The sequence below is a fragment of the Castor canadensis genome, chromosome 3, assembly GCF_047511655.1.
Source record: "Castor canadensis chromosome 3, mCasCan1.hap1v2, whole genome shotgun sequence".
In the NCBI taxonomy this organism is placed as follows: domain Eukaryota; kingdom Metazoa; phylum Chordata; class Mammalia; order Rodentia; family Castoridae; genus Castor; species Castor canadensis.
In genome coordinates, this window is record NC_133388.1 from 36437378 (window position 1) to 36446201 (window position 8824).

An 8824-nucleotide genomic window follows, 5' to 3' on the forward strand; every position below is an offset into this window, starting at 1 on the left:
GCTTACTAACTTGGGCCTCTCTTCCTCTTTTTATAAGGCCACTAATGCAGTCTTGGAAGCTCCACTCTCATGATCTCTTCTAACACAAAGGCCTCCAAATAGTGTCAACACGTGACTTTGAGGATTAAGTTTCAACATGAGTTTTGGAAGGGGTGAACACACAGACCATAGTACTTTGTCACCCATTAGCTTCCTTTCAAATCTTCAGTATGGGTTGAGTCAATGCCCTGTATAGCTATCCTTATCTCAACCAGCAAAACCCCTTGTTCCTTCCTATTATTGCTTATACTCTCTCTTCAACAAAATTAGAGATAAGGGCAAAATAGTTTCTGCCGGGTATTGAGGGGGGGGGGGAAGGGGCTGAGTGGGTGGTAAGGGAAGGGCTGGGGGCAGGGGGGAGAAATGACCCAAGCATTGTATGCACATATGAATAATAAAACAATAAAAATTTTTAAAATAATAAGGCTAAATATTAGTACCAAAAAACACACACACACACACAAAGTATGGGTGAGGGACAGGCAGCAAAGCCACAAACACCGTTACCACAGGAATCTAAGCCACCTGTTTACAAAGTCTACAGTGCTTTCTTTACTGAATTGAGCTAGGCTCGGTGTATACCTCTTCATTTTGTAATGGAATACTGCAGTGTAAGTCCAATTATATAATTTGTCAGGTAAGGTACCCAGTTCTGAAGGGGTAGCTTAAGTCACCTGGTTTCATTTCTTCCTCACTAATCTCCTTAAGAGTCCTAATGGAGGTTGAGTATTTTATTCATGTTGCAACTTGGGCTTGGTCCATATCCCTTTCTTCTCTGTGGCTCCAGAAAAGAAGGAGCTCCTTTAAAGCCTCCTAGGAGGACTGCCAGTTCTCCATGTACATACAGCTTTTCATTTGTCTTCCCCACGCTATCACCGTATGATCTCTAAGGCTACATGAAGAATCAGGTGACACCACAGTTTTTTATAATCAATGTCATCACCCTAGTGACTAAGTGCTAGAACCACTTGCCCTCCCAACAACTTTCCCTCCACTTTATTTCATACTACCTTCTGTGATCATTGATTAATCCTAACGCCACCATCTTCCATGATCTACCTGCATCTCATTTGCTCTCAATCAAAGAGGTTATCCTTGAACTGCTCAAATGCACAACCAACCCAAACCCAGAATCCATTCAGTGGGTTTATTTCCTGGGACCCCTTCCAGCAACAATCCTCCATCAGTCAGAATCCCAATAGAAACAAATAGAATATTCAAAGTATGCTCTTACAAAGGTATGGACAGAGTGTTGGAAATCTAATACTAGTAGAAATGGAGCTGTTATCACCCAAGTGATAGGCCCAAGTTGCAGGGTTTTTCAGAACTGAAGAGATACAGTCAGGTAAATAGGCTACTTAGAGTGAAACAACACCTTTTACTCAAAAGCAACCAACCTAAGGCAAACTCATAGAAAAGAACCAGAGGGAAAAATGCCCTGTCCTCCCTGCCCTGACCACTGTTCCATCTCTTGCTGGATTCCTGGTCATCCAAAGGACACAGGGGCCCCCTTGATATAGTACATACAAGTCAGCAAAACATACAGCAGGTAGAGAAGAAGGAAGAATGGATCTAGAAAAGCCAGCAGGAGGTATCTGGCATACTATATAGAGTTGTTGCAATAATTTCAAAAGAAAATGGGCTTAGCAAAGTGCCTGACATATACAATTGCTTCTTGGTATCTGATGAGGGAGTTGGTCCTGGAACCATGGATCCCTCATGAATATCAGAACCTGTGACTACTTAAGTCCTTTATATAAAATGGTATGGTTATTTGCATGTAACCTACACACAACCTCCTGTACAGTTTATATCATCTCCAGATCACTTATAAGACCTAATAAAATGCAAATGATATGCAAATTGTGTTACACTGTATTGTCTAGAGAAAAACTCTGTAAATGTTCAGTACAGATGCAAATTTTTTCTGGAGTTTTTTTATCTGTAGTTGGTTAAATCGACATATGTGAAACATGCAGATGTAGAGGTCACCTGTACTAGGAACTTGCAGGTAAAAACACTGAGGAGGCCCAGAGGGGAGAAGCCAACCATTCAAGGACACATAAATAGTTCATAATGAAGCTAGGATGGGAGCTTCTATAAGTAGGTGCTCCTCCCTCCCCACCCTCTATGCTCCTTGGCTTTAGTCCTAAGTTGTCCTCCACCCTTAGCTTCTCCCCTAGGAGTTGTTTCTCCATTATGTATCCTCTTCTACAATGACATGTATATCTTATTATGCTATCTCTTCCCCAAAATTCCACTGCCTTAGCAGTTATATTTCCCTATACCTTTTCTGAAACACTTCACTGTTAGGATTCTAACATGAAGCACTATTCAAGATGAAGAGACTCACTCTTTCATATGCAATGAACTTTTCTAGTCATGTATGCCATACCCCTCTTTCAGCATGTAGAGGATTAAATGCTATTAAAAGTACTGAATTGGAATTGAAAGATATGGATTGTGATTCTGTCTCACCTTCAAGCTAAGTGTTTGACCTGGACAAGGACACTTTGCTTGAGGTTTGGGATTTTTTTCATATAAAAACATTAGAGACTGGGGATGTAGCTGAGTGGTGGAGCAGTTGTCTAGCAAGGGCAAGGCTCTGGGTTCAAGTTCCAGCACCAAAAAAAGTTTAAAAATTTAAAAATATAAAAAAATAAAAATATTAGAATAATTGGGCTGGCGGTGTAGCTGAGTGGTAGAGCACTTGTCTAGTATGCAGGAAGCCCTGGGTTCAATCCCCAAAATTGCATAAATAAATAAATAACATTAGAACAGGTAATTTTGTACACTTCTCCCAGCATCAAATCTTACCAATAACACAAAGGAGAAAGAGGAGGACTCACAGACAGTGAGTCCCAGCTTTGCAACAGGCACCATGCTGAGCACTATACCCGCACTATCTCACTGAACCACCATTGCAACCTGACAAGAAAGTATTATCCCCATTTTACAGAGAGGAAACAGACTCACAGCGACAGGTGATTTCCCCAGAGTTCCCACAACTACATCTTAGTAGCTGAACTCTAAACCAATGATTCTCAGAATAGGGTTCCCAGATAAGCAACATCAGCAAACCTGGGAATGCATTAGAAATGCAAATTCTCAGGTCTCACCCAGACTCCACTCTAGACCTCTAGGGATAGGTCCAACAATCTGCATTTAACAAGCTTCCCAAGGGACTCATATACACCTTCAAATGTGAGAACTTGTCCCCAAAGCATTATGCTCCCTCCCCTGCTGTCATTATATATTACAGACATATTCAAATTTAAAGATAGCAACACTGCTCTTTAATGACAGGCCTAGTGTCATTACATTTGCATACACAATTACTTATTTTAATATTTATTTTGGGAATTTTCTAACATATTAAACAGTAAAGAGAATAGAATAATTAAATCCTATGTACTATCTTCCAGCATCAACAGTTACCAACTCATAGCCAATTTTGATTTTAGATCCATTCTCAACTACCCCCTCCATTATTTTGAAGCAAATTCAAGACATCAAATAATTTCATCTTTGAATACTAAAGTAGGCATTTCTAAAAATACATGGTCAAATTTTAAAAATATAATCACAAAATTGTTATCATACTTCAAATTAATAATAAATTCTGAGTATCATCAACTAGCCAATAAAATTTTCATTGTCCCCTAATTTTATTTTTAAATGTGATCCCATCATATAAATACTTCCATGTATCTCATACATTCTTTAAATATCTTACCATCACAGCCCTCATTCAAGTTTGTAAGGCATTCTAAGATCAAAGTGGTGAGTCCAGTCCAGTAGACATAAGAGTTGATGATTACAATATGGGTAGTGATAGGGGCAAACTCTTAGGAGCCTAAGCCAGCCCCATTAGATTCTGAAGCAACATGTAACAGACAAAGAAGCTGGGTGTTTTTTTCTAAAAAGAAGTAATTTTCAGGCACAGTTTCCAACATTAGCCAGAAGAATCATTATGGTAGTTTATTTGTTTTAATCTTAATTCCTTTAAAAACCCAAGCAAAAAATAATCTTTTTACTAACTCAAAGATTTTCATTGGCTCCACCTCTGATGATGAGTTAAAGAAAAACCCTTAAAATAGACTTCAATTTTCAATGCATTCATCCTGACAGCTCAGGGATGCTGATAATGTAAGAAAAGGGTAGTTTGGGAACATTCTGAAAGAATGGTTTGGATATAAAGTATTCTCCCTCAAAAGGCTCATGTGTTGTAGTCTTTGTCCCCAAATGGTGATGATATTGAGAGATGATTGGATCATGGGGACACTGATCTCACCAGTGGATGAATCCACTGTACTAGAGGCCATTCATATTACATTCTGGTAAAGAACTTGTCCACATTTTATCCATGCCCTGAGACTTTGGGTGGGGCTGGATTTTAAAATGGTGGACTAATTAATCTAGTGGAGGAAATTTCAAGGCATTCCAGAATTCAGGCTGTGACTGAGTATTGCTGACTGGTTTTAGATGTTTAGTGAGAATAATGATCAAAAAGCAGAGTAAAGTGTAAGAGGGTGAATGTGGTTGAAATATTGTGTACTCATGCATGAAAATGAAAAATGAGACCTGTTGAAACTATTCCAGGAATGCAGGGAGAGGAGATAAAGGAGAATGATGGAGGGGTGAATTTAACTATGACATATTGTAAAAACTTGGGTAACTGTCACAATGTACTCCAGTACAACAAAAAAATTAGAGAAAGGAAAATTTAAAACACAGAGTAGAAATATTTTTAAAACTTGCAATTTGATCAGAAAAGAAGCATGTATAAAGTTAGTGCTAAAGAAAGTGTGGTTGCTGAAGTGATTACTACCATGAAAAAGAAGTCAAGTACTTTGCACCAGGACAATAGGAAAGATGACTTAAGGGCATCTCAGGAATCAGTAAGACCCCACACCTCATAGGCTCAAGGATATAAAAGTGTAAAATTCTTTGAAAGACTTTGGTTTGAGGGGACAGTCCAGGGTGACTAGGGTCACTTGTAGAAGTGTTTCTCTGTGTTTAACTATCCAGGAAAAAGGAAGTCAATGCAGCTGTGGTCCAAGGGGGGCCAGCTACTGGCAATAGAAGTTGGCATCATAGGCATGTGGAATGCAAGAATTATGGCTTCCACCCAAATTTCAAAGGAAGGCCTAGGAGGCCAGACAACATGTGGCAGGGTCAGAGTCCCTGCAGGCAGCCCCTGAGAGGACTGTGTGTGAAGCTGTGAGAGTGAAGCCAAAGCTGCAAGGGAGACTGTAAGAAATTAGAGATGCCAGGAGCTTGATGTGTCTGCTGAGGAAAGCTGCATGCAGTGAGCAGATGCAGTCCAAGAGATATGCTAAGTGGGGGATGGCCAGTGAGGTCTTAGGGCCAGGGTTGCTCCAGACCTCTGAAGCCCATATTTTTCCACATTTACCAGATACTGGATATGCAACTACAGGGTTTAATGTTTGCCTTGTTGGATTTTGGTCCAACAAGGACCTGATCTGATCCCTCCTTACTGTGCCTTTATTCCTCCCGTTTGGAATAGTATGTGGGAATATGAATTCTTAAAATTTTTACAGGGGCTCACTGCTAAGAGTTTGTCTTGAGTCTCAGAGGAGACTTTGGGCTTGGGTTTTTGAGAAATGCTGGAACCAGGGATATTTGGGGACTCATAGAGATGGACTAAAAGCATTTACACTATGAAATAGACATGAGCCTTTGGGGGCCAGGGGAAAAGTGTTGTGGTTTAGATATGAGTTGTCCCATGATGGTTCATGTGTTGAAGGTTTGGTCCCTAACGCTAGCAGTGTTCAGAGGCAGAACTCTTGGGGACTTGATCATGAGGGGTATGACTTCATTAATGCATTAATCCATTGATAGATTCATAATCCGATGACATTATTGGGAGGTTGTGGGTGTTTAGTGGATGGGGCCTGGTTGGAGGAAATATGTCACTGGGATGATGTATCCATGCAAGGATATATTTTGCCCCTAACCTCTCTCTCTCTCAACCTCTCTCTCCCTCTCAACCTCTCTCTCTCTCTCACGCATACACGCTCTCTCACTCTCTCCTTCCTAATTACCATGAAATAAGCAGCTTTCCTTTACCTTGCCCTTCCGCCATGTTTCTGCCTTGCCTAAACACAATGGAGCCAGCCAACCATGTACAGACACCTCTGAAGCTGTGAGCCCAAATAGACCTTTCCTTCTCTAAGTTGTTTTGCTCAAGTATTTTGTCACAGTGACAAAAAGCTAGTTAACAAAGCACGTGAGATTCCACCTGGGAGAATGGTGTCTGAGCTAAGTTCTGAAGGACCAGGAAGAATTACCTAGATGAGGATGACAGAGTTTAGTGATGTTGTATGAATGGTCGAGAGCAGAGTGCATTATTTGTGGAGCTCTCAGATTACTGGTAAAGTGACCGTGCCCATGTCAACTAAAGTCCCGAAGTTACATAATTAAAAGGTTATCCACTTAGAGATGAGGAGGGATTAAAATATATAACTGATGTCGTTTATGCATCACAGCGCTTAGGAGGTTGGTGATTATCTATGTCATTACTGGTAGCAGAGTTGTTCCAGGCAGACGCATACAGTGTGAGATCTTGGAAAGCATGTGTCAGTGGCAGAGTGATGTAATATATGCAACTTGAAGAAAGCCTTGAGTGTGGCTGAGGCAGGACTTATGTGGATGCACACCAATGCGGTGTGTCAATATCACAGCAGTGAGATGTGCATTTACAGGAATGCATGAATGGGAAGCAGCAGTTTAAGATCAGGACAGGTCAAGATGTTTAGTCTTGTGAGCTAAGGCTAAGCCAACACTAATGATCCTGAAAGCTATATTAGTCTGCTCAGACCACTATAAAAAAAAAAATCACATACAGAGTGGCTTAAACACAGAAATTTATTTCCTCATTTCCAAAAGCTGTAAGTTCAAGATAAAAGTGCCATCAGGGTTGGTTTCTGGTGAAGCCTCTCTTCCTAGTTTATAGACGGCCACTTTCTCACTGTGTCCTCACATGGCCTTTCTTCTGTGCATGGGTATGTGAGAGACAGAGATCTCTGGTATCTCTCATTATTGTAAGATTATTAGTCCAATTGGATTACGGTCCCAACCTTATGACTGCGTTTACCCTGCACTATCTCCTTAAAGTCACAACCTCCAAATACAGTCACTTCAAGGGTTAGGACTTCAATATAGAAATGGGGACACCTTTCAGCCCATTACAGCTATTCAGAGCCACTAAGGAACTTTAAGCAGAAGAATAATCTGATTTGATTTGCATGCTGTTATCTGGGTCTGAGCTTTTCCCATTGTGGAGAATAATTGAGGCAGGGAGAAGGAGTTGAGACCAGAGGGCATTTACAACCACTAGCTACTGTAAGAAGTGGGTAAGGTAGTGACAAGGAGGATGTAGAGGAGGGCACGAGAAAGAGAAAATAAGGAGGGAGAATTTACAGGACATGGTGACCAGCTGAGGGAGGAATATTGGAAGGCAGGCTGGGAGCAGTGGCAGGCTGTTTGTACCCAGCACTGATAGGTGGTAGGTGGAGATGACTTGTTCAGTTTTAGGCATAATAGGTGGGCAAGGTTTGTGGGACAGCACCGAGAAGCCTGGACTCAGAAGAGACCTGGGCTGGAATCTGAGACCAGAATAGTGCAGCAGATTTCAATTGAAACCACAGTTCACCTGGGCTTCTGTTCTGAACTGGAAATAACCCATACACCTCCCTGCAGACCTTTCTAGCTACAATAAGAAAGCCTCAAACAACAGCACAGCTGAGGCACTGTTTTTCCAGTGCAAGGTGTCTCATTCCTCCCAAGCTCTCTTCCTCCACCCCTACCACATCTTACATCCTCTCTTGCTCTGCCTCCCACCCTCCCTTGAGCCATCCTATACCCCTCCAGCTAGCTTATCACTTTTCTTTATCCGATGTGACCCTTCCTTGTGGCTCCATCTACCACTCCTCTTATTACTTCCTGCCTTCCTTCTCCCTCTTTATCTTTTTCTCTTTACCTTTTACTCTGTATGCACACGCATCTCCCATTTTTTCCTTGCTAGTCTATTAAGCACAGCCCCTACAGTGTGGTACTTCAAGGGAGGCTTTCTTCCTGCATTCCCCCATTCTGTTCTGACTCCTCTTCACCCTCTTCACCCTCTTGACCCTCAGACTCTCTGGCCCTCCTTCCCTCTCCACATGTGCCTTATCATGCCACTAAACATGCAAGTTTCCTTCAACGCATGACATGCCTCCCCCTTGTCATGAAGAGAAAGAGCCTAGACACAAATAATGTAAGTCTGTGGACAAAGGTATGTCAATGTTTGAACCAGACTGAGAAGTTGAACTTCTGGCTCTAATTCCAGGACTCTCTGAATCTCCTGGTAAAATAACATACCAGGGTGGATAGGCCTGCCAGATTCCTGCTCTCTCACCTCACTCAGGCTCCTCTTGCAGCCCTGTAGTCCTTCTTATGATCTTCTAGCAATATCCAAGGAGAATGCTGCAAAGCTTTTTTGAAACTACTTCCCTACTCCAGGAATCTGGCTCTGGTTTCTGGGTTTGGCAGGGGCCTGTGAGTCTCCACCAGTAGACCGTCAAGGATTAGGAAAGGAGCTGTGTTCAGGGGCATCATATCAAACCTTCTAGATTCAGTTCAGCCCAGCATGGCTCCTCACTGGGTCTCAAGAGCGACCCTTCAAAAAGCAGAGCTCTCATCTTGAGCAGGGAGGAAAATGTGCAGCAGGAAAGAGTGGTTAAACACTGGGTGGTGGGGCAGATGGGAGCAGTGGAACAAC